The sequence below is a fragment of the Panthera leo genome, chromosome B4, assembly GCF_018350215.1.
Source record: "Panthera leo isolate Ple1 chromosome B4, P.leo_Ple1_pat1.1, whole genome shotgun sequence".
NCBI classification, from domain to species: domain Eukaryota; kingdom Metazoa; phylum Chordata; class Mammalia; order Carnivora; family Felidae; genus Panthera; species Panthera leo.
The window spans coordinates 23214519-23242022 of NC_056685.1; the positions used below are offsets into that span (position 1 = coordinate 23214519).

At 36.4% G+C, this 27504-nt stretch overlaps 1 protein-coding gene and 1 long non-coding RNA gene across 2 annotated transcripts in view; one reads left to right on the forward strand and one right to left on the reverse strand.

Moving 5' to 3' along the window:
• GPR158 (G protein-coupled receptor 158) overlaps positions 1-27504 on the forward strand; it is a 425457-nt gene that overhangs the window by 246976 nt on the left and 150977 nt on the right. The window lies entirely within an intron of this gene.
• Positions 15734-22454, reverse strand: LOC122223986. The gene is made up of 3 exons (XR_006204593.1): positions 22353-22454; positions 19371-19428; positions 15734-15819 (listed from the first exon to the last, which is right to left on the reverse strand). It is a non-coding gene; the product is annotated as an uncharacterized LOC122223986 (long non-coding RNA).

Genomic DNA, 27504 nt, shown 5'->3' on the forward strand with positions numbered 1-27504 from the left:
AACGTTTTATCATTTGGAACAGCACAAACTAGATTCCATTATATTTTTAGGTGAGGTTTGTAGTAGGATACCACAAAGAGCAAATTCAATTTTACTCTGCACAAACATTTAGAAAACTAATTATGTACATTTGTCCTTGTGCCCTTGGTTAAAGATTAAATCTGTCAACAAATTGAATGATTTTGACCCTAGTGAGATCTAAAACAGCAATTTTAACACAGTATTTTAAAGATGCTGCGTATTGGGGCACCTGGGTGGCTCAGTTTGTTAAGCGTTGGACTGTTGATTTCAGCTCAGGTCATGATCTCATGGTTTGTGAGCTCATGCCCCGTGTCAGGCTCTGCACTGACCATGCTGACTGAGCCTACTTGGGATTCTTTCTCTCTCTGCCCCTTTTTCTCTCTCAAAAATAAATAAATTAAATTTAAAAAAAGATACTGCATGTTAAATATTTTAAAATTATTTCTACATGGTTTTAAATGTTTGTTTTTGAAGGAGAGAGAGAGACAGAGCATGAGCGGGTGAGGGACAGAGAGAGAGGGAGACACAGAATCTCAATCAGGCTCCAGGTTCTGAGCTGTCAGCAGAGCCGGATGTGGGGTTCTAACTCACCAGCCATGAGATCATGACCTGAGCTGAAGTCGGTTGCTTGACCGACTGAGTCACCCAGGTGCGCCCTTCTACAGTTTTAAACAAATAATTTGACAAGTAACATATTTTTCTATTAGCTATTCTGAAGACAGAGTATGGTTCCTTAAAGCTTAATAATGTCAAGTGTTAGCACAATTTATTTCCAAGTGAAAAATATGGAGGAGAAAAGATACACTGGAAGGAACAGCAGCATATTCCACTTCTGAAAAAAAAAATTGTTTGCTTGATTTATTCTTAGTAAATTTTAGCATGGTTCGTTTGAGCTTAGTAGTTTGGGGGGAAAAAGTGATAGTCATTTTTTAAAAGCGAACAAACTGTGGTTTGTGTTTTCCCTTATATTGCTGTAGTAGTTATTTTTCTTTAATTAGCAATTAATTGACAAGGGATTTTATAGCTGCACATTTTTGGTTTGGAAAATTAGATGCTTTTAATATAGAGTGTGACTGATTTGTTAATGAAATTCTATTAGGCTAATTATGATGTTCTAATGCCTATGTTGGTGAAATAAAGGAAGATGTATTACTTTTTTATTGTGGTAAATATACATAACATGTAATTTACCATTTTTACGCTTGCAATTCAGTGGCATTAAATACATTCACATCGCTGTGCATCACTATCTGCTCCAGAACTTTTTCATCATTCCAACTGGACTCTGTCCCTCCTGGTAACCTCTCTTCTACTTTCTGCCTCTCCAAATTTGTCTTTTGAAAGTATCTAATATAAATGGAATCATACACTGTTTGTCCTTTCCTATCTGGCTTATTTCACTTAGCATAATGTCTTAAAGGTTTATCCATATTGGAGCATGTATCAGAGCTTTGTTCCTTTTTACTGCAAATAATATTCCATTATATGTATTTGCCACATTTTGTTCTATCAGTTCTTCTGTTGATGTACATTTGGGTTTTTTTTCACCTTTTGGCTAATGTAAATAATACTACCATGATCATTGGTGTACAAGTATTTGTTTGAGTCACTGATTTCAATTCTTTGGATATAACCTAGGAATGGAATTACTGAATCATATGATCATTCTGTGTCTACCTTTTAGAGGAAACACCAAACTTTTCCACAGAGGCTGTAGCATTTGATATTTCACCAATAATTCATGAGGGTTCTAGTTCCTTCACGTCTTTACCATCACTTGTTATTTTGTTTACTTTTTTAATAATAGCCATCTAATGAATGAGAGTGCTATCTCATTGTGGTTTTGATGTGCATTTTCCTAAAGATTAGTGACTATTGAGCATCTTTTCATGTGTTTATTGACTATTTGTATACATTCCTTGCAAAAATGTTTATTCAGGTCTTCTGTTAACTTATGAATCCAGTTGTTTGGTTTTTCATTGTTAAGTTGTAAGAGTTCTTTATATATTCTGAATATTAATCACTTATCAGATATAGGATTTACAAATATTTTGTCATTCTGTGGGCTGTTATTTCACTCTCTTGAAAGTATCCTTTGATACCCAAAAGTTTTTAATTTTGATAAAATTCAATTTACCTGTGCTTTCTCTTGTTGCCTATGTTTTTGGTCTCATATCTGAGAAATCATTCCCGAAGCCAATGTCATGAAGCTTTTCCTTTATATTTTTTTCTAGAAGTTTTAGAGTTTTAGGACTTACATTTAGATCTTCATTCTATTTTGAGCTAATTTTTGTGTATATTGTAAAGTCAGGATTCAATTTTATTCTTTTGCATGAGATTACCTGGTTTTTCCCAGCACCATTTGTTGAAGACATTTCCCTATTGCCTGGTCTTGGCACCTTTATCAAAGATCAGTTGACTATATACATGAAGGTCTATTTTGGGGGTCTCTCTTCTGTTCCATTGACCTATGCCTTGATACCAGTGCAACACTGTTTTGATTACTGTAACTTTGTAGCAACTTTTAAAATTAGGAAGTGTGAGTCCTCTAACTTTGTTCTTCTTTTCAAGATTATTTTGGCTATTTGGGAGCCCTTGACATTTCAAATGAATTTCTACGTTTTCCAAAACACCATCAGATCTTGAATAGGAATGCACTGAATCTGTAGATCCCTTGGGTGCTATTGCCATCTTAACAATATTCGGTCTTCTGATCCATGAACACAGAATGTCTTTCTACTTATTTATGTCTTCTTTCATTTCTTTCAGCACCGTTTTGTCGTTTTCAGTGTGCAACTCTTTTGTCTACTTGGCTAAATTTAAGTATTGTGATATATCACTTTTTACAAATAGATTTTGTGATTTGTACCATCCTTCAATTAAATGTGTATACTTCCACAGGTTATCTTTCATAGTCCCAGTCAATCATCTCTAAAATTTTCCTTTTATAATTAGTAATATTATAATAGTAATTATAATTAGTAATATTCCACTTTCATGCCTTTCATTTCCTTTGCTTTTTATGGAAGAGAGGTACAGCATAATACATGAAAAGAGGTAGAATTGTTGGAAGCCAAGAACTGGTACCTTCATTGCAGCTGTAGAGGGACTATAGAAGATGCATACTGATTTACAAAATTGTTTTCTTAAACTTCATTCTGATATTAGTCCATTACTACTACCCAACATAGGATGATGTTATTTATTTCTGTATATTTATGATATATGATATTTTCCTTAATTTCTGTTTTCCTAAGGATGACAAGGTTGATCTTAAATTTATTAGGTATTTTAATTCTATGGAACTAATAAAATATCACCCAATATCATAATTATAGTATTTTCCCTCCCCATTATTGAATATATATAAGAAATTTAGCACTTTTATTTTTCCTCATCTCCTCCTTCCCATTTTATTAACATGAAATCTGTGGTTAGTTTCCATCTGTTTTCAATAAGAGCCATCATGTGTTTCAAAGGGAAAACAATTCCTTAACATATTTTGGCTTTTGCTGCAGTTAAATCGATTGTTTAGACTTCTTCCTGTATGTTTATATGGTTTAATTGCTCACTATATATATTTCCAGTTGTGCTTTCTTGCCTTTGAGTTCTGACTTTTGGCCAATCTTTCCTCATTATGAAATATACGTATCTTAATGTGGTTTGTTTCAAAAAGGGTAGTTCTATACCTATGTCATATCTGACCTCCCTACCCCCACCAACTGTGGCTTTTTACATGACAACACCTTGGCTAGGGCAGAAATGGGGGGTTACTTTCTTTTTCTTTCAAAACTCTATTATCGCTGCTTCATTTATGCTTCAAAAAGAAGCATTGTGGGCAATTTCCAGGATGGCCCAGTTTTTGTCCTTTATGGAGCAAAACTTCTCGTCTGAATACGTATTAACTTCTTTACTTACTTTTACCATCATGATATGGTTCTTTTTTCATTGAGGTTGCAAAAAATGAAATCTATACTCTCAAACTTCAGATCAAGTTTTTTGGTTTTTTGATACTAAGAAGTCTCCCATGTGTTAGTTCTTATTTTATCTCTTCTTCTCTAGTTCCAGGCTTCTCTTTGAAGACCTCTTATTAAGTATAGGTTGGATCTCAAGGCTTGCTTTCTTTTTTTTTTTAATATTCTCACTGATGTGTTTGAAGGATTTCCCATCTCGAGATGCTTTTGTTTGTCTTCTATTTCATTCTTTCCATTTTTAGCACCTTCCAACCTGCTGTCCCCCATCTACAGGATATTATAAAATTCAGATATTCAAGATATTATAAAATTCTGTTTCTTTTTTTTGCTATCAATCTATTTCAGAGATATTTCCTCAAAAATGACAAATTTATCCTTTTCAGTTGAACTTATTTGGATTGTTTATTCTTATCTTCTATAGTATTAGCCTATAGTCAAAAGGAGGAGGAGCAGAGTAACTTCAAAACCCAGATTTAAGTTAAAGGGAAATAGACAGTTAGTAGTTAGAGATTCAGCAAAGGGCTTGAGGGGTTGGGAAGGAGCCTAAAGCATCCTATTAGTGAAATTCAGAGCACTTACTCTTTGGACTGCTGATAAGGAAAAATCACTTTGAAGGGAAACTCATGTATCTCCTGACACCTCGCCCACCTCTCCCCACACTGTTTTCAAGTTTGTTTTGTTCTCTGTACACTCATTTATACTGCCACTAATCCACTGAGTGCTGAGGGAATGACAAAGAATTTGATTTTTCAGAATTGGTCACTGGTCGGACTGTAATATTTTTTTTCAGTCAGTATTGTAGTTACCTACTTACTGTTTACTGTTACGTTGACATCATTCACTGATGGTTCACACTGCGAAGATAGATTTTTTTTTTCATTTGTATAATCTTAAAATCATATCAGTTTTGGAAAGGGAAAGAGAGGAATTTGCCTGATACATCTTGCCCACCCTGCTATCTTACCAGGAATACCTATATTCTTTGGGATTTTATTCAGTCATAGACTCTTGGAATTTATATGAATTCTTTCTTGTGAGTTTTGCAGATTTTGTATTCAACTTGCATATTTGTTCAACCTCATAATATATTTAATATTAGTACTTTTCTTAAAGTAATATTTACTTTAATATATATGTTTCCATTTAACCTAGCTGCCAGTGCAGGACTGATTGTGTAAGCTCGAGTTCATAGTTGTTGTGCATTTAAACATGACTGGTTATGTTCCTACAATTACTTTATCTAAGCTTTCGTATACAACATAAAACAAATAAGAATATTGTTTTATAGACTTGCCTCTTACTAAAACACAGATGGGTTGGAACATATTTCACTTACAGAACAGAATTTAGAATATTTTCAAATTACCTTCATTAATAAATTATGTTGGATTATTTTATTCACTTACTTCACTGATAGGACGTGTTTGAAGAAGAAATAAATTTATAGGCAATATAGCCAAACAACATTAAGTTAATTGTAAAGAGGAAATACGAGTCTTTATAAAATACTTAATTTCCAATTGAAAGGCACTCTAATTATATTCAAAATCAATGTATTTAATATCTATTTTTTGTGACCTAGGAGTCAAAGGACCGTTCTGCTGCTATTTGTCCTTTTATTTATCCTTTGTCTTTAAAATGGTAAATTTGATGAGGTAATTTCCAAGCACTAAGATTCTATGATTCTTTGAATCTGGGAGACTCACATTCTTAATTTGATATACTAATTGTATAGAAAGATTATCTGTAACCTGCTGAGGCCATCATTCCTCTAGCTAACAGATTGTGGACATAGGTGTCATCGTCCCTGGACTTAGAGAACTCAGTGGGTCCAAGAGTTTGGAAAACAGTAACAAAACAACAACAGTATATGAACTCTGGAATACAACCTGACTGATGTAGTAAGCAGTGTAGGGGAGTATTGAATCTACAAATAGGAATCATTTCATACCAGCTAACGTGAGATGAATGTTTTTATGACTATGTGTGTATATGGACTCATTCACTGAAGGAATTTCTGGGCCATTCCAAGAGTTACTAAAAAAGAAAGTATCACAACTTTTAATCCTGTAGTTTTGTCCTTACGGGGGTAAGAAGATAAGAACTAAGCAAAGCATATATCATTTAAAATAAAATATTTGATTCTGTAACATGATGCCTGATAGCATTTGTGTAATTTTTCCTCCCATGAAATATGTTTAAACATATGTATGAAGAAACCTGAAGTGCTAGACTTGAAAACTGGAGAAATATAAACATGTTTTCTGAATTAACTTTCAAATGGTCTTCTTCAAGTTATAAGAAGTCTGAGTAGGGCCAGCCCCAGCATTAAAAGTAGGTGCAGGGCAGAGTGTGATCAAGGAAGTGTGGGCTAAGCATCCCTGTTCCAAACATCAAGGCCAATGTCCCCAAGGTGTTAGGGCTTCACTTATTTTGGTCCTGAAAGCTTTCCAGTCTTTAAGGGCTTCCTATTTAAAATGCAGGTACTGTGTAAGTAGGACTCGTTGTCATGCTAATGAGGAGGGGAACTTGAGCTAAAACCTGATTGCCCCCTCCCTTCAGTTTATTGGAGCACTGTGTTAAAAAAGATTCTGAGGCAGCTAATGGATTTATTCTGAAAGGTAGTTACTGGCTAGCATTAGCAGCCCTAGATGTTAGCAGGGAAACTGATGACAGGCTCACCACATTATTTGCCACTTCTCTAGGAGTGTCGGGCTCAGAGGAAATAATGAGAAAAGAAAAACTATCAACTTAGGATATGAGAGGACCTTTGCAATAATAATGGCCATGAAACTATTTTGTCTAGGGATAGCCCACCTCTTGAAGAATTATATCAAAATTCAGGGTTTCTGCAGATGATGAACTGCTACGTTTATCCAAGGTATAATGGATTTACTAGGAGTTATCCTATTCCATAATTTACTAGCCAGTTCTAAGGCATTTTGAACTTGATGCAGTCTGAAGTGTACTTCGACAGGTGCCTTTCCCTAAGTATTTAAAAGTAAGTGTATTTCAAATAAAATGTAATGCTTTCAATTCTTACTCATTTTTACTTCTCTTCTGACAAATATATGTGGTATATTTTAATAAAAGGACCAGAAATTTGATCTTAAAAAATCACGGTCTCCATCCCAGCACACAGTATTTATCCCCCCAACGTATTTTGTTGACATAAAAATATTTTATGAGCTCTGAGTGGAGCATAGTCCCTAAGCTCAAATTTAGAGTTTCATCTCTTTTCTTCCTCTAGTTACTTAGGAAATTATTTAGTTCACTTGTAGGTTACCTTTCCTTAAAGCTACTTTTATTAGTGATCAGGAATGTCTACTTTTTCTGGCTTTCGAATTGTAAAGAGTGAGCTTTAGAAATAAGTATAACATTTAAACAATTAAAAAAAAAGTAAAAGCAAATTAGGAAAAAAGTGTTTTGGTATACTATGGTCGTAAAGTATTCACATTCTTAATATAAAAACAAAACGCTCTTAGAAATCAGTAAGAAATAGAAGAATATCCAATTGAAAAATAGGCAAAGAACACACATAAGCAATTTGTAAAAACAACAACAGTATAAAAATGCATTCTCTATATTCATGAGTAATTACAAAATTAAAATTAAAGCAAAGACATGTACTTTTATAATAATAATAATGCTCTGTGTTGGTGAGATGTTAGGGTCTAGGTGCTCCCATCCATTGCTGAGAGTTGTGTACATTGGTAGAAACTTCTGGATAAAATTTGGGATTGTTTAATAAACTTAAGAACTCATAGTAGTTTTACTTCCAGAAGACTTCACTAAAGGAATCATATGTATGCACATAAGAATTTACAAATCTATTAATATGTGTATGTATGTTTATCAAATCAGTATAATATAAACAACCTGGGAACAATTATGTTTTGAAAATTGGACTGTGGTATCCATGCACTTCAATATGTGGCCCATAAAAGTGATCTTTTAGAATACTAAGTGATAGGAGAAAATGGTTTTAATATAGTTATTTAATCATAACCTTCTCCACCACATTTTCACCATTTATTAAAGTTTTATTTTAGCATTTTCCATTTTATAGGGCAACTGGTAGGCCCAGTTGATTAAGCATCTGACTCTTGATTTTGGCTCTGGTCATAATCTTGGGGTTTGTGAGTTTGAGCCCCACATCAGGCTCTCTACTGTCAGCATGGAGCCCACTTCAGATCCTCTGTCCCACTCTCTCTTTCCCTCCCCTACTGGTTCTCTCTCTGTCTCTGTCTCTCTCTAAAAAATAATAAATAAATAAATAAAAACTTCAGCATTTTCCATTTTTTATTTTTCCTCGTTTTTTCTTATGCCATCCCTCTCTGCCTCCCTCCCTCCATTCCTTTCTTCCGTTTATCATCCATCGGCTGAGCATCTACTGAATGCTTGGAACTATTAACCATCCTGGGAGTATAACGCTAAACAGGACAAATAAAATCTGCCTTTGAGGAGTTGGCATTTGACACTGGAGATAGGTAATACAAGAAATAAAGAAGAATGTATCAGGTGGTAGTAAGTGCTGTGATCAAAATGAAATAGTGTAACATCATAGGTATGAATTTGGAGCTATAGAATTCTTATAGCCACCATGTAAGTAGATATCTTCATTTTATGTTTGAGTAAACCAAATCATAAAGAATTTAAGAAACCAGTCTACTGTTACTTGGAGAAGCTAGGGTTAACATTCAGCTCTGTTTGACTTTATAACTCATGATAGTTCTTAGCTACTGTGCTAAACTATCTGTCCTATGGTTACAACACAATTTTATCTTAAAATCTAATAAGTAGACCCAGCCAACACTGACCACATTGTAATAATCCAAATTCTAGGCCTGCACACATTCTTTTTTCCAAATTCCCTTATTCCCCATCAAAACTTATATGTCTTACGCTTCACTCTTGCCATGGCTTACTAGTTAACTAAATGAACTTCTTGTGTGGCACCATTTTTATGGCTTTATATGTTCCTTGGCTCTGCTCATTTGAGTTACCAGACAGTTTTACATTCTAATGGCATCATTTAGTACTTTAACCCAAGGAGAAACTCATACTTAATGATTTAGGGCTGTGTGTGTGTGTGTGTGTGTGTGTGTGTGTGTGTGTGTGTGAATACAAATGTGAATATATGTTATGTGCATATCGGGGTGGTTGGTGGTAAGGGTAAACATGGGGAGAAGCAAAAGAGTGGAGAAAAATAGTTTAGCTGAAGGAATCTCTTTTCTTTCTGCGCTTAAGAAATACCATTTAAATAGCCTCCTACTCCATCTGGTGGCAGCAATACTAATTATGAGTTATAAAGAACCAGACTGATTATAACATGTTTGTGTATGCCTTAAGAGACAAAATGCTTAAATGATCAAAGCTTGATTCCTTTTTTGAGGCACTTACATTTACTAATGCATATTTGGATGGTAAGGTCAGTTACATATTAAGTATGCTAAAAATAACTCATTAAAAATAGATGTACTAATAAACTGAATTGCTTGCCATTTGAAAAATATTGTGAGGGGCGCCTGGGTGGCTCAGTCGGTTAAGCGTCCGACTTCAGCTCAGGTCACGATCTCACGGTCCGTGAGTTAGAGCCCCGCGTCAGGCTCTGGGCTGATGGCTCAGAGCCTGGAGCCTGCTTCTGATTCTGTGTCTCCCTCTCTCTCTGCCCCTCCCCTGTTCATGCTCTGTCTCTCTCTGTCTCAAAAATAAATAAAAACGTTAAAAAAAAATTTTTAAAAAAGAAAAAAAAAGAAAAATATTGTGAGATGAATCTGGTTTTTTTAATAAATTCCTTAGATCTTCATTTTTAAAGCCATTCAAATATACGTAAAGGATTTTACACAATTATAAATTAGTGTTTTCATTAACTGTTTATTCATGAATATTTAGCTAGGTTTACAAAGGTGATTTTGATTCTGGCTTGCCCATGAGAGGTTCACAATGTAGTGGGGGATGGATATAAGGAAATACAGGATGTATATAAAGACATATACTGTAGTGTGTTTTGAGTTCTTGACAAGACAATAGGGAATAGTGATTAAGGTCACAGACTAAAATCCATCTATGTCTCTGTCCTGGCCTCTTATATAAGAGCTCTTAAACCTTAGGTAAGTTACCAACCTCTCTTTATCTCAGTTTCCTCCTCTATAATATAGGGATAATAATTAATCTAATCTCATAGGGTTGTGGTGAAGATAAAAATATATGGGATGCTTATAAGCTTCTTATAAATTAATGACCTGTGGAAGTGCTCAATAATTGTTAGCTATTAATAGGGCTATGTATAGAATATGATGGTGGCATAAAAATAAGAGTAGTTAGGGGGTGGTCTGGGAGATTTCAGAGAAGTGACACTTGAGAAGAATCTTGAAAAATGAATTTCACTGATCAGAGGGGAGGTAAGAGGGACAGGCTAGGCAGAGAGACATATGTACAAAGACACTGGAGAGCACAAGACACATCCAGAGAAATTCAAATATTTCAGTATGGATCCTGAAAAATCTGGCTAAGCATTTTGGATTTTATCTTATAGGCCATTGAGATGAATTGTTGATCTGGCTAAAGACGTTTGTTAGACATATGGTCATGGAACCACAGAAATAAGTTTGTCAGTCATTCACTCATTCATTCAGTCTTTTTTTGAGGGTGTACTAAGTTCCCAGGCATTCTTTATGGAATGAACAAAACAGGCAGGGTCTGTGATCCTATGAATGGAGTTCATAATCTTGTGGGGTAAAGGTAAGTGAGTAAGTAAGCTAATAAATACCAGAACTGATAAGTGCTATGAAGGAAAGAAACAGAGTGAAGTGAGAAAGGAGAATAAGATTGGAGAGAAGAATGGGGTTGAGGAAAATCTATGCAGATGGGTTGTTTAGGAGGACTACACTGAGGCAGTGTCATTGTATCTGAGGTCCTAAGGATAAGCAGGAGGAGGAGGCGAAAGAATAGGGACAGGAGAGTTATTCCAGGAAGAGAAAGCCATATCTGGGAAGATGCCAAAGTGTCAAGAAGCTTGCAGTGTTTTAGGAACTGAAGAAAGCCAGAATGGATGGCAAATAGTGGCTGAGAGGGTGAATGGACAGAGATGAGGTCAGAGAGATAGTCAGGTGCCAGCCATGCAGAGTTCTATGGGCCAGAGTGGAGAGTTTTATTTTACTTAAAGTGCAGTCAGCCACTGAAGGATTTGATGCAAGGGAATAAATGATTCCATTTAGGTATTAAACTAATTTCTCTAGCTGCTCTCTGGAGAGCAGATTAGTAAGGGACAAGTGTAAAAGTGGGGAGAAATGATAAGAAGTCTATTGAATTAGTCTAGGTAAGAGATAATGATAGCAGTGGGAATGGAGAAGAGTGGCTAAATCTGAGGTACATTTAAAAATAGAACTGACAGGGCTTGCTGATGAATTTGATGTAAGAAGTGAAGAAAAAAGAAAAATCAAGTTTGATTCCCTCAGTTTTATAGCTTGAGGGACTGGGTTAAGAATAGTACTATCCACTAAAATTAAGAAAATGTGAAACACTGGAAAAAGAATGTTTGAAGATCGGAGGAAGCAAAAATCAAGAGTTCCATTTTGAACGTAAGTTTAACTAGGGTTGCCAAATTTAGCACATAAAAAAACAGGATTCCCAATTACCTTTGTATTTTAGATAAGCGATGAATAGTGGTTTAATATAAGTCTGTGGCAAAGATTGTAAACTAATACTGAAACATTATATATTGTTTATATGAATTATTTAATATGTATTTTATTTTATCTGGCATCCCTAATGGTTAACCCCTCCGTGGGAATCAAAGTGGAGTTGTCAGGTGGGCAGTTAGATGTATGAGTTGGAAGCTGAGTGCACGGGTTTTAGGCTAGAGCTATAAATTAGGACTCAGAAGCATTAAGACATAGAAATTTAAAACTGTGAGAATAAGTGAGATTCCTCATACAGGAAATGTAAAAAGAAGAGAATGCTTAGCTCTGAGCTCTTCAACAATTCAAAGTAAAATGTAAGAACCCTTTTTGAGTAATTGAGGAGTGACCAAAGAGAATAGAGGGAAGCCAGATCAGTATCAGATTACAAAATCCAAAAGAAGGTAGTATCTAAAAGAAGGAGAGAGTGAACAACTATGGGGAATACTACAGTGAGAAAATAAAATGAGGGGAGAAAAGTGCACTGTGGATTTGGTAACACAGAGGTCACCGGCAACCTTAACAGTATACTTTTATGTCATGACTGAGGAATTAGAGAAAGCACACGTTCCTGAAACTTCTAAGAAATCTTATTTGGAAAGACAGCAGGGAAACAGAGTTGGCTGGATGGTGATAGTTAAAACCATGAAAACTTCTGAGCTTTCCCAGGGGAGTGTAGAGAGTAAGAAAAGAAGGCATTTGAAAGAGAATCTTAGCAATTTAAAGAAGAAAGAAAGGAGGAAGGGGGACAGAGGAGTGAGATGTATGAGCCAACTCCAATGTAGGAATTTTATGGGAACAAAGAGAAAGTGGCTCAAAAGAGATGGAGTTATTAGCAGCAGTAAATAACACAGAGCAATGAAGAAAAATGAGTGCTAAAACAGCTTATTGTCCCCATGTCACACCGTTTCACTGGAACATAGGTGTTTGGTAGCTGGTAGTCTTAATCTTCAAAATATTATGGATATTTTTAGTCTTTTCCGTATTTCACATTGAGGAAAAGCTTGTCAAACCCAACACAAAATCCTATTGGAATTTTGATTGGGATTGCATTTAATAGAGTTAGAACATTTGTCTAGTCATACAGAGAAAAAATGTTAGATCACTCCCTCACATTTGTAAGAAATCCCAGATGAAAATGCCTCTATGGATTTGATGATTATGAAGGCATTGAAAATTTTGCCCGAGCAGTTTCTGAGCAGTGGTAGTCACAGAAGTCAGAGTGTAGTGGAATCATAGGTGGATAAGAGAGAGAAAAGCAGAGAATAAATGTACAGCGTTCTTTCCAGGAGCTTGGTTCTAAAGTGAACAGGAAGACGGCATGACCAAATAACCAAAGAGGAAACTCTGGGTTGAGACTTAGGTTCAACTCAGGTTGAAACTTAGGGAAAACGTGGAATATTTGTTGAAACAGGATCGCATGGGCAACAGAAGGGAATAGGATCCTAGGTAGAAGTGGAGATACTCACTTTGGACCAGAGAAAATCTGAATTGTCTCTCAGATGGGAGAAACAGTGATGCTGATGAAGCAGATATCAATAATTTGGGGATGAGGCCACAGAGTTGAAGAAATTCTTGCACTTTCTGTCTGAGATTTGGAATAAGGTCAATTACAGAGTGTTCTTGAGTGGAGTGAGCCGGAGACTTGAGGGGACTGTCGAACGTTTGGCATAGCCACTGGAGGGAAAGTAAGGGACGCCCAGGTGCACATAAGAGGATTGCTGAGAACTCAGATCAAATTGGAAAGCAGAGGTGTTTCTCTGAAGTTTTGCTGAAAGGAAGGAAAGACAGAGCGTTGAAAAGATAGAAAGTACCAGCATAGGAAGTTATGTTAACTGAATGGTTATCATTCAAGGAAGTACAGACATTTTACAAGAGGCATTTTGCTTTGTGTCCATTTGTTTTCTCTTAAAGAAGATTTACAAAATGTTCACTCTCCAAGTTTCTTAGTGCATTTACAGCATTAATATGTGTGAACATTAATTAATTTTACAGAAGTCCCCAGGAGGGAGAGAAATAACAGTAATTAGCATCTTCAGTTACAAATGGAGAAAATGATGCCTAAAGATACTCCTGAGGTCATAATGCAAACCACTGTTTACTCATAATTAAATGAACAACATCCTCTAAATTCAATGAAAACAGCAATTTTATAAGACGTTAGTGGGAGTGTTACAGTTACGTGTCATCTTGAGTCCTTTCTGTTGTAGGAGCTCAGTGTAGAGTTAGGCCTATCACAGTTAAAACTGAAGTCAGGGAGATATATTTTGTGACTTTCACTTCCTGACACAGCAGGGGTCAGCAAACTATGACCTGTCACCTGCTTTAAAGAAAAATCAAAAGAAGAATGTTTCGTGAGGCGTGAAAATTATATGGAATTTAAACTTCAGTATCCACAAATGAAGTTTGGTTGGAATGCAGCCACACTCGCATATCTTCATGTTGTCTCTGGTTGATTTCACACTACAGAGCAGACGCGAGTAGTTATGATGGAACTAGTAAGGTCTGGAAAGTCTAAAATATTTACTAGTTGGTCCTTTACTGAAAAAAGTTGGCTGTCACTTAAAATACACCACCTGCCTGGTCTAGTTTCTATCCCCATAGTGCCTTCCTTATTGCTGCTACACATTCCAGAGCTACTTGTCTTTTTATAAGGAATGCTAAAAATCCTAGACCCAAATGAACAAATGTTCAGTGCTGGAAAGTAAGGTTCAGGTCAGGATGCCTGGATACAGTTTGGCCAGAGGTTACCTTGGCGCCCTTTCATTCTACCGTGAGGTCACTTCTGTCAGCTACAAGGGTGAGTCTGATTCGGAGCATTTGCTAGTTTCTTGACCTGCTGCTCTCTTTGTGACATAATCAGGCCTTTCAGATCCTGAACTTAAAGTTTCAAAACAATTTCCATAGGCAGAATAGTTGAGCAAGGAGATAGGACAGCTAGGCCTCAATCTGTATTTCAAATATAGCTTCCAGGGGCCTACTCCGTTTCTTGGTTCTGAGGTCTGCTGGCCTCGACAAGCATGGCTTAGCTGCCTTGGTCATAATTTTAAATTTTATTTACATTTTTACTCTACTGAACAAAATTTCATTTGGGGGTGAGCTCTTGGGCCACTGCTAATTCATATGCAATTTAACTTTGTCAGTACTTGAAAGATTGATCTTGCTCAACTAGAGTGCAGTTTTGAGACTGCATTTTGAGACTCCTAATAATTTTTCTGTGTCAGCATTTCTCAAACTAGAGGCCAGGCACTATCCCTTAAGGAGATTTCAGAGCTCATTTGTACCCCCTTCCTTCCTTGTATTTGTATCTATGGTGCTTTCTGTCCCTCGGCATTCTCTGTTCACCCAGTTAGAATCACAGGGCTCTCAGGCGACAGGAAGGGTAACCATGACAAGGAGTTATACATTTTTTCCTTCTGCTGGAGATTTTTAGAGATGAGCTGTCATGAAACCAAGGTTCTGTCTTATCTTTGTCTTCCACATCTATAAAAATCATACTCTCCTCCACACACCTATAAATATATAAGTTGGCTTCCTGAGGGCAAAAGGGGACCTGTTCTGGGTGTGTTTTCTTGTCTGCAGCATCTCAGAGTGATAACTTGCTCTGGGGTTTCACTTCAATATTGGATTTTCCTTCAGATTACCTGTCTTGTCTCTCTCTACCACAGATCAGAGGGGAGAAATGGACTGAATGCTAGCTGAGGACGCGAGCTTCGGCCACCATCTTCAGAGGGGCGCTTAACCCTGACAGGTGGAGTCAGGCTGTTTTAAGAAAAGACATTACTGACTATGCCTACAGCTGGATTCCTGTACAGTAGCCAGTAAGAGAAAAGAGAAGGCCTCTCGAAACACTTCCTTTAATTGACGGTTTGCTAGTTGGTGTTTGTAGAAGCAAAGCATAGATTTCTATTTTCCCCTCTTAACTATTTATAATAGCACCCCACCAATAGGGCCTAAGAAATACATCTGACAGAGAGACTTTTATTTCACTTGGAAGAAAGCCCAGTTGAGAAAAAGTTTAAGTTCAAGAGAAGTAAGATTCTCACTGACCTTTTTTCTCTTCCTTCTTTTGCTTTGCAAAGTCTGTGAGACTTAAATTATCTTTATAATGCTAATTAGCCAGGCCAGGATTTCTTCATATCCTAGAAATATGCAGAATTTTTGAGAGGTTAAAAAGTCTTTAAAGTTTATTTACCCATTCTCATGAATTCCCAGTTTATTTTATCATTTCTTTAGAAAATATTACTAAATTTAAGTATAATACTGTTTTATAATACTGCTGAGGGCTTTGAAGGGTATATGTTATTTTCTATTCCAGAATGTAATATTCAGATAGGAGCATTTTTGCCACTTGAGTAATACAGCCAATTTTTAGCTCTAGGACCCAAATTTAAAATAGATTGGAGGTAGGACTCAGTCTCATTTCGAAAACATGTGGCCTCGTTTTAACTATGAAAAATAGAAAAGAAGGGAAGCAAGGTGAATGATAATAGCAGAGAACCTTAAAGGAAATAAAAAAATGCCATAACTTTTATTGCCTTATGGCAGTAGAAATTTAATACATAATTATTATGGAAGCTGCTATCATCCATATTTATTTTACTCAACTTCTTTTGGAGCCTCAACACTTTTATGTCTAAAATGTTTTCTTCCTACTCAAGTCTACGTCTTTAACTCAGCACACACACGTTTCACTAACACCATGGTCCTGCTGCTTTGCCCTGGCTCCTCCCATTTACAGTATGTCTCTGCACCAGAGTCAGTTAGCAAGCAGAAGAGCATACGCTGATCTCTCTCTGTTTGCCCCCTCCCCCGAAAATAAACATTTGAGAAAAAAAACCTGGGTGGCTTAGTCGGTTTAAGGGACTGACTTTGGCTCAGGTCGTGATCTCACAGTTCGTGAGTTTGAGCCCGGCATCAGGCTCTGCACTGACAGCTCGGAGCCTGGAGCCTGCTTCGGATCCCGTGTCTCCCTCTCCCCCGTGCCCCCTTAAAAATACATAAACATTAAAAAAAGAAAAGAATAGCATATGCTGGCAATGCCAAGATGACCAGTTTACCTTCTTCTGGCTTTTATGACTTGGGGTACCCTTTTTGCTTTGGAATTTATCCCACAATTCTCACCCTCCTGACTCCTGGACTCTGGCTGGCCCGTCTAGACACTATTATTGGTGGTTTGCTGCTGGTGGGCGACTACCAGTAAAGTCTCGTGTGCTTGGATCAGGTTGGTGTCACTTAAATCTATCAGGCAATCAATTTCAGGTTCTGCTGTGTGGCCCTTAAAATGTGAATGAGAAGACAGACCCCCTTCTCATATCTTATGAAAAAGTTTCTTGGAATGGGGTCTCCAAGCACATATAATTTTTTAAATTGTCCTATGTGTTGCTAATATACCTCTAGGGTTGAGAGCCATTGACCTATAACCTTGAGAATTGCTCTTTATATCCTCTTCCATGGCTGAAGGTAAAGCCTAAAAACTGTTCTTCTCATCCGTTCTTCTCATTAATTTATACTTTTTACAATCACATGAACACTAAACCTTTTAGAAATCATGATTAATCTATTTTTTGGCTTTCCTTGGTCAGGGAGAAATAAAACCAAAGGAAGTGGTATTCCTTAAGGGCACCAAATTTCAGAGACAATGGAACATGCAAGAGAGAAAAAGGGGCCCTTCCCCCTAATCAGGATTCACTCAGTGAAATTAAATTCACAATCTCTTTATCCCTCTTTTCCTTTTACCATGAAATAGGAAAATTTATTTTTAAATGTCTGTGAAGGTAGAGAGGAGGCACACATGGAAGCTGATTCTAAAAGAAATCAAATATCGAGGAAGACCCTTGATTAGGCTACTCTGGATGTTAGCAGCATGGAATGACTGAGAGAGACAATAAAGGCTACACAAACTAGAAAGGAAGTTTAGATTTGTTTCTTGTTTTGTTTTGTTTTGTTTTGTCTTTGACACAAATAAGCCAACAGAAATGCTGTGTGAAAGTAAATGAGCAGTTAGGCACAACAACAAATGAGCCAGCAAGGCAGAAGGCAAACACCAGTGGCTCACCAGTGAGATAAGTATAGGAAATAAGCTAAAAGACATGACTACATAAGACAGATGTAACAAACACAGACAGCAGATGAGAATCACATATAAATAACAGAGGCAGCTGGAATTCAGCTGAACCCTAGACCCTCTCTCCTATTATCTGTGCCTAAATAATCACAGACATTTCCTCTGTCCTGCGAACCCATGGTCCCAACTGCCTAATTGATATTTCTGCTGTGCCTCAATTCATCAGTATGTTAACGACCAACTTCTGGATCTTCCTCTGCCACTCTTTCTTGTCTCAGGGAATGCCACCACCATCCATCAGAGAGTAAGTAAGAACCACAGCATCATCTTTGACACTTCTCTTTTCCTCAGCTTTCATAGCCAGTCTATCGTAAATCCCTGTCAAGTTGGCACCCTCAAATGGATTTACTTCTCTCCATCTCCACTGCCACCCCCTTGTTGTAGTGCCCTGCATTCATCGGAATTCTCATTCAGTATCCTCTCTCTACCCTGCAGCCAGGGAGATCTTTTCTAAATTCAGTTTTGTCATTTTAAAACTTGTACCCTTCCTCAGAAACCCTTTGATGGCTTTCCAGTGCTATAGGATAGAGACCAAAATCCAAACCCATACTTACAAGTTCAAGCATGCCTGATGCTGGCTATCTTTACAACTTCAACACTGACTTCTCTCCCCTTCCTTTTGGCACTTAAGCTACACCCTTGTCATTGGATAAACCATGCACACCAGGGACTTAATAATACCTGTGGCTTCTCTGTTTGGAACACTGTCAATTTTCTGTATCCATTACCACTCCACCTATTTAACTCTTTTTTTCTCCTTCTAGTCTTTCATATCTCAACTCATCCATCACTCTCAATAAAGCCTCTCTTAAGCTCTCATTCCCATCCAGATTTCTTTTCTGTGTCCTATTGCAGTTCTGAGAAGTTTTCCTATAGAACAGGGCTTTTCAACATCAGCACTATTCACATTCTGAATTAGATAATTCTTTGTTGTCGGGGCTGTCCTGTATGTTGTAAGTAACATCCCAGACCTCTATCCACTAGATGTTAAGTCATGACAGTTAAAAATGTCTCCAGACATCATCAAATATCTGCTGCCCCATTAAGAACCATAGCTTTAGAGCAACAATCTCTACCTCAGTCTGTGATGTATGTCTTTCCTAAATAACTGAGTACTCCATGAGAGCCAGAACTGTGTGTGTATGTGTGTGTGCATTTTGAATAGAAGAATGGGGAAAATGAAAAACAAAACACCAGTGGGAAATAACGTCACTATTCGATTGTCAACTCCAAAGTGTATTCTTTCTTTCTTGTCCAGATGGAAATTTGAGAATTCCAAACATGACATCATTGAATTTAAAATCAGCATAATCTTGAGGTAGCGCCACTAGAGAACATCAGTCATGGTATATATGCTTCTGGTCCACTATTTGAAGTTTCCAGATTATGCTTCTTGAGGAGGAGGCTCAACTTCTCTGCATCTAAATAAGCATACTAAAAATCATACATATCCCTCATGCAGTTATGTAGCAATTTGGTATTATTAACTATTTGGGGAAAAACTATTCCTGCAACTTATTTCATGTCTAAGTTTGAAATGGAAATGGAGTATACAGCCTTCCTTACATGTAATAGGAATGCACTCTGTGTCTTCTGTGAGGTGTTTTCTGGTAGCTCCATGTGGCTGGTGAAAAAGATAGACATAAATACATTAACAACAAATAAAAATGTAAATAGGAGTGGGTATACAAAAGGAGTAACACTTGACTCTAAATAGAAACATCAGGAACATCTTTCCAGAAAAGGCAGTATTTGAACTGCTTTGAAAGATGAGTAGGAGTTTTTAGGTAAAAGAACAAAATTTGCAAAGTTCTTGGGATTAAAAAGAACCCAGAAGAACACAGCATGTGGTCTATGGAGTGTTGGAGATGAAGGTGGAAAGGTTGGAAGGAACTAGAACATGAAGAGCTTTAAATGCTGAGATAAGGAATTTGGATTCGTATACAGTAAGTCATCACAAGAGTTTAAGAAAGAAATGACACGGTACATTTATGTTTTACAGATATCTCCCTGGCTGAATGCAGAAGGTAACCTAGAACATGGGGACTGGAAATACAGAGACCGTTTAGGAATCCATTATAATTGTTTCCAGAGAAATGAAGAAAAGCGTGATTTAAGGCAGTGACGGTAGGGGTGAGAGAGAGGGAGTAATTTTCAAAGATAATTCGTAAGAAGAAACAGCATAGTACTGGCCGTAGTGATGAGAGAAAGGAATCTAGAATGACTCTCATGTTTCTAATTTGATTTTCGTTATACACTGTGAAGCCGTTAACAAAGAAAGAGGATTTCGAAGGAACAGGTTTGAGTGGACTAAGAGGAGTTTGGTTTTGGACATGCTAAGATGAAGACATCCATGAAACTAGTTGGAGGAGACAGGACTGGTGCTCAGAAGAGAGATCAGACCTAGTATTTAGATTTGAGTTACCGTGATGAGGTGGTAACTGATTATGGGAATGAAAGCGGTACCCCAGAGAAAAGGTATGAAGAGAGGCAGATTCCTACTGTGTATCACCCAGGGAGGGTTTAGAAAAGAAAACCCTTATTCTAGGTCTTTATCCAAAATTTGAATCAACTGAAGGATTTGAATGTTAAGATTCAGTAAGAGAAAGTAATCAAATTACTTTTATGTCCGTTTACACTGATTTATTTATTCAGCTGGTATCAGGAGAACTAGTGTTAAAATGCCTTAAAATAGGTTCTATTTACAGCTTTCTGTGAGTCAGGAAGTCACAAAATCTTTGTAAATTTTGCAAGGCTTCAAGAACAGCCTTCCAGATATGTGCTTTCAGACCATAGGCATATGGTGAGAGAGTTGTTGTCTTCCAAAAGCAGTGATTAAAAAATAGGAAAGTTTGGATAGGGTTTTAGACAGTTTTGGGGCACCAATGGACCCATTCTGTTTTAATGACCACCTTAATTTTACTCACTTGAGAGCATACTTTGCCCATGGATTTCCATATATATCTGTTTCAGAACTTTTTGTACTTTATCTGGCATGTGGTCCATTCATGTTAATGACTGGACATGTGATTATGGCCATTTTAATTATGTAAACCAAAATACTCTATTTTATTATTTCATAATTGACATGCTCAAATCAAGCTCTAGCCTATTTTTATTGAAATATATTTGATGAATCACATTATGTAAATTTAAGACGTACAGCATGTTAAATTGATGCATTTATATATTGTAAAATGATTGCCATTATAGTGATAATTAACACCTCTACCACATTACATTATCATTTTTTAAGTGGTTGGAATAATTATGTTCTAGTCCTTTAGCAAGTTTGATGATTGTAATACAATATTGTTGTCTATATTCTAGCCTATTTTCTTGTTACATTGGATAACTATAAAATTGTCTTTGCCAAAACCAGTTGTAAACAACTAGGTACCGTGAACAGACTCTGATATGAATTTTGAGCTAAATGTTCACCAGCAAATGGATATAACGTTTTTTGTTGTTTTATTTTTATGTTCACCAAAAGGCAAATCAGCAACTTTTTTTTTTCTAGTGACATTTTTAATTGGTAGATAAGACAGGGAAGATAATCCAACAAAATCTTCCATCAGTTTTAATAATAGCAAATGAGGGTTTTGTTGCTTTATTTATGGTGCCCTTTTAGAAAAAGGCATTATCTGAGGCCAGACAAACGAGTGACTAATCAGCTGAAAGGTCATAAAAATGTTATTGCAAATTTAAACACAATTGTAATATATTAGCAAAAATTTACTCATATCAGAATTAAATTTAAGAATTCGTTGAAGGGCAAAATTGTTTATACCTAAGGAGAACAGAATCAGAATTTAACAATCGATTTCTAGAGACTATTTTCAAAATAAATGTTATGTGCACTAAGAAATGAGCAGGTATATATGTTTTATATAGTTATGATATATTTTACTATAGTTTATTCTGAAAAATCATATTTAATTTGAATTTTGATAGCTTTTAAAATAAACTAAAACTAATACTAATAAAATAAACTTTGCTCAAAGACACAGAACCAGTAAGTGGCAGAACCATTATGCAAGTCTCAAGTCATAAAAACGGCAAAGCTTATGTATTTAATTACCATGCTATGTGTGTGAGTGTTTCTCATCTTTGATAGAGTGTAAGTAGAGAATTATGAGCTTCTTTCTATTTCTTGTACCCTTTCTTATAGGGCTTTCTTCTGTCTTTGCCACATGATCAGATAGATGTAAATGAGTGAGAAGTTTGGAAATGTTACTAGCTTCAATGTAAGCTACTATAACACACAAAATGAAGGTACAAATGGTAGAAATACCAGAAAATTATAGAGTAAAGGTTTCTTTGCTGCTTCACTCCTTGTATGGTAAGTCTTGCAAATTGGTGGCACCAGCTTCATGAGATTTGAGGGATAAAAGCTCTGTTAATTTTTATCTTTGACCCTTTAGCGTGAGTTTCAGATCCTTTAGTATTACTTATTTTTTAATTAAAATATAATTCACATAGAGTGAAATGATCTTAATTGTACAGCGCAGTGAGTTTGACAAATGCATACACCTTTGTAATTCATACCTCTGTCAAGATGTAGAAATTTCCATTAGCTCCAGAAAGTTCTCTCATGTCCTTTCCTAGTCAATCCCCATGCCTCTCTCCACCCCTACCTAGAGATGACCATCGTTGACATTTCTATCACTATAGATTAGCTATACTCATTCTAGAACTTTATGTAAATGGAATCATGCAATGTGTTCTCTATTGGGCCTGGCTTCTTTAATATATGTTGTTTTGGACATTCATCTTGGTCGTGTGCATCAGCCCTTCTCCCCTTTCATTTCTGAGTGGTATTTCACTGTGTGAGTTTTATATAATATGTTTATCCATTTTCCTGTTGGATGGATATTTGAGTCGTTCTGCTTTTTGATTATTATAAATAAAGTTGCTGGGAACATTCTTGTTGAAGTCTTTTTGTGATCAAATGTTTTTGATAGATATCTACAAGCAGAACTGCTTGGTCACAGAGCAGATGTATTTTTAACTTGGTAAGAGACTGCCAAACCATTTTCCAAAGTGGTTATACAGCTTTGAATTCCCATTTTATAGGGCACCTGGGTGGCTCAGTCGGTTGAGTGTCCAGCTTCAGCTCAGGTCATGATCTCACTGTTTGAGTTGGAGCCCCGCATCGGGCTCTGTGCTGACAGCTCGGAGCCTGGAGCCTGCTTCGGATTCTGTGCCTCCCTGTCTCTCTGTTCCTCCCCCGCTCATAGTATGTCTCTCTGTCTCTCTCTCAAAAATAGAGATTGAAAAAAATTTTTTTTAAATTAAAAAAATAAATTCCCATTTTGTATTCCTATTATTGATTTATGTAAATTCCATTTGCTCTAAATCTTCTCTACATTTGGTATTGTCAGTCTCTTTAATTTTAACAGTTTTATGTTATGTTTTGTTTGTTATGTTATGTTATGTTATGTTATGTTATGTTATGTTATGTTATGTTATGTTATGTTTTTTAACAGTTTTAACAGTTTACTTTAATCTTTTCCACCCTTGTGTGAAATGAGAGTCCTAAACCGTTCCATCTTATAAATGCAATACAAGGATATTTTACAGAGTTTGAAAAACGCTGAAAATTTTAAGTAATGTAAAAATCACTTAGAAGTCTACAATTTGGTACTTAAAAACATTTAAAATTTAACATAAAATATTTCCATATATAAAAATTATACTCCTATACTCTATTGTCATTAAGTACACTCCAAAACCTTGAATTTTATGACATATTATTACATCATAGAGTATATCATAATTTATTTTACCATTTGTCTATATCTCAGGATATAGATTGTTCCTAATTTTCTCCCAATATGAATAATGCTGTGCATGGAACATTCTTATAACAACATCTTGTATATGATTCAGATATTTCTTTAGGACAGCTTTCTTACCAGATCATAATGTTGTCTCATGTCTAGTCCTTATAGCTCTTATTTCTTTTTCTTATCTCATTGTATTTAATAGAAATTCTGGAATCATGTGAAATACCAATGTTAATATCAGGTATCCTTACCTTGTGCCTGGTTTTAAGAAGAATGTCTGCCTCACCGCCAAGACTTGTAGGTTTATTTATGGTAGATGTTCTTTCTGTTAGGAAGTGATGCTTATGAACGTTGCTTTCAACATGAATTTCAGTTGTGATAAGAGTGCCACTCATGGACATATTGTGCGCAATGAGCATAAAGTGTGGGAAACCTTACCCAGGTTGGGTAGTTCAGAAAAGTCTCTGAAACTTCTGTGTCTGCCACCTTGTCTGATACAGGGAAGGCACTCAAAAAAAAACTTTATTGTATGAAAAGTCCATGAAATTAAGACCCGAGGAATGAGTTGAAGTGAGCTAGATGAGGGTTGGAGAGGGAGGTGGGAATAGGCCAGGGTGAAGGGACAGGATGAGCTCTGACAGCCCTAAGGTGGGGAGCAGCTGCATTTGCAGAACTGAAGTGGCCAGGCTGGCAGAAACATCATGAGCAAAGGGCAGTGAAGTGCAGACGGGGCTGAGGAGGCCCCAGGGGCTATGTGGCACAGTGTGTTCAGGGTTTCTACTGTTAGAGCTTTCAGAAAATGATAAAACCAATTGATATTAAGTATTTTCTTTTGGGGTGCCTGGGTGGCTCAGTTGGTTGAGCATCCGGCTCTTGATCTCAGCTCCCATCTTGATCTCAAGGTCATGAGAGCCCATGTTCGGCTCTGCACTTAGGTGTGAACCCTCCTTAAAAAGTATCCTCTTTTTCCTTTTTCATGCTACCTTACATTTCACTTCAACAGATATTGGCATTATGATTATTACTTTTTTTTTCTTTTACATGATAAATTTTTGTTTATTCCTTTTTTCTCTGGACTTTGCTTTTTCCATCATCCCTCCCTTTTTTCCTTCATTTATCTTACTTCCTTTCCCCGTAACTATAAATGCTTATTACATGACAGGCCTTAGAGATGATGCTTGGATACCTTTCCTCTAATTAAGTCTCTTGTAAACAGACTCCAAAACTTTATTTTGATTTCTTTGGCTTTTTGATTTTTTTATACCTACCCTGAGTAGGTCTCCTTCTACATCCCTCCCTTTCTTCTTTTTCCCTTCCTTGGTTAACATTTAGGATTTTTAGTTGATTATTAGCTGAATAATAAATGAATGCATTGTTGTTTTTATACAAAATTAACAATGAAAAATTATAAAGCAGTAAGAAAGACCCCTGTTTCTTTCCACTTCTGCCTTTTCCCAGAAGATATATGCCATCAAGGGTTAAATATATGCATGTACACTCTAAGCATACCTTTTGCTAAAAAGTTTTTTTTATTTCAATATTACTTCTATTGGAGCTCTTGTCGTGCCTGTACATATCTTTTTCATTTTTAAATAGCTGCATTCATATGGATGAAGCATGGTTTACATTCTCTGCTATTGATGGATATTCCAATTGTTCAATTTTTCACCAGGTATTGTACCAACAGTGCTTTGGTAAACATTCTTGTGCGTATATTTTTGTGAAAACATGCAAATAGTCACTGAGGATAAATTCCCTGGAGGTGGAGTTGCTGGTATAATCAAGTACAGACACTTAAAATTTTGATAGGCACTTCAAAACTGCTTATTCAAAGGCTTCATCAGTTTGTATTTTTATCAGTATGAAAGTGCCCATTTTCTGGCTTTCTAATCAGTGATTTTTGTTATCAATCTTTGTAACTTTTTCAATCTAATAGGTTCAAAATGAAATACAATTTTTATTTACATTTCATGATTACTTGTGAGGATGAGTACTTTTTCACATTTTTATTTCTACTTGTATTTCTGCTTTGAATTCCCTGTTCACAGCAGGGTTACAGTTTTCTATTTCACATGCGTCTTTGTATTTTAGTGGGAGGTTGGTAAAGGTTGTTTCAGGGGCCTCTATCCAGATGCTATTTTAAATGACAGCTTTACAGAGTTGAATTCTGAAAGTGAGAGGGGCAAAGTTGAATGCTACCACTATATAATATTGCCTCTGTCAATTTCCTTGAGCAGGTTTTTTGACCTCTCTAAGCCTCAGGCATCCTAATTTACAAAATGGGGATTTGTTGTGAGGATTAAATGTTTTTGTGAGGGTTAATTAACATAAACTGTGTGGAATACTAGCTGGTACAAAAATTCTGCTGTCATTACTGTTATTGTTGTCATTACTATCACTTTTATTATCAACATTTTGTTAAAATCAAAAGGTATCTTCAATTGGGGAAAATGCCATTGAATGAGCAAACTAGCAATGCTAGATATACTTCTAGGTCCCTCTTTTATCTAATGCAGTGGTTCTGGTTATACCTGCTTTCCCCCAAGTTGTTTTTTTTTTTTCTTTTTATTCCCAGAATTTATGCATTTTCTGTCTTTCATGGGCTTAAAAATGTAGCGAACAAAGAAACAAAGAGAAAACTATAGTAAATGAAACGCATTCATGGGGGTAGAAGAGAGCTGCTGTTCTGGTCCTTGGAGTCATACCTACACAGCATGTCATGAAACCCATCACATAGTGAAAGATGTATCTTAAAGTCATCTTCCAGGGGCACCTGGGTGGCTCAGTTGGTTGTGTCTGACTTCGGCTCAGGTCATAATCTCACAGTTCATGAGTTCGAGCCCTGCAGCGGGCTCTGTGCGGATGGCTTGGATGGAGCCTGAAGCCTGTTTTGGATTTTCTGTCTCCCTCTCTCTCTCTGTCCCTCCCCTGCTCATGCTTTGACTCTCTCTGTCTCTCAAAAATAAATAAAACATGAAACATAAATAAATAAATAAATAAATAAATAAATAAATAAATAAAGTCCCTTCCCATATTATACAAAATTCTGCTTCAAAGAAAGAAATTAATAAAGGGAAGCAAACTACTCATTTAGCCTACCCTTAACAGAGGTTTAGGGGATTAACTGAGGCACAGATGTGTGGTAGTTGTGGTTAGATAGACTTATTCTTGATGGATTTAGATGTACAACTGGAAATAAAAGCCTTTTCTGAAATATGAATTGCTTCTTTAAAAAAACTCAACAAAAGATGAGAATGATGGGATCCTTCATTCCTAAAAGTAACCTCTACATCCTCTGAATGGTTTGCTTATATAAAGGAGCAATCTTAGAGGAAAAGGGGCATCTTAGCAGAAAGGGTCATAGGCTCTTTGGGGGCATAAGAAGACCCACTGTGTTAATAGCTCTCTTAACTTTCAGAGTTCAAGATCTCTGCCTTTAGGTTTTAAGTATTGGCTATCTGTTTTATCTTCTAAGTCCTATCTGGAGGAGCAAACTTTTAATTATTATTAGTCACTGACACCCTAATTGGCATTTATCATATCCTTTTTGTTTATAACTAGTAAGTAAGATTAAGCATGGAAGAAATTACAAGTTGAAGATTAAGAGGAATAAGGGAATTATTTTTAAGTATGTGCCTTAGCTTGAAGAGGGCAGGCCTGGATGAGGTGACAGAAAGGGTGCCCTGAGGGTACTGGTTGTCTGAAGTGGAAGAGTTGAGGGCAGAAGAGCACAGGGGCAGAAGGACCCCAGAAGGCATTTGCAAGGAAGCTCAGAGAACAGTGACTTCATTTATGCTTGAGTCCACTTCTGCCTCCACCTACCCATCTGCTTCCTCCATTTTATCCTTATGAAACCAAGACCCTCTAATATGCTAAACCAAACTTAAACAGATGGTTTCTATTACTTCCCT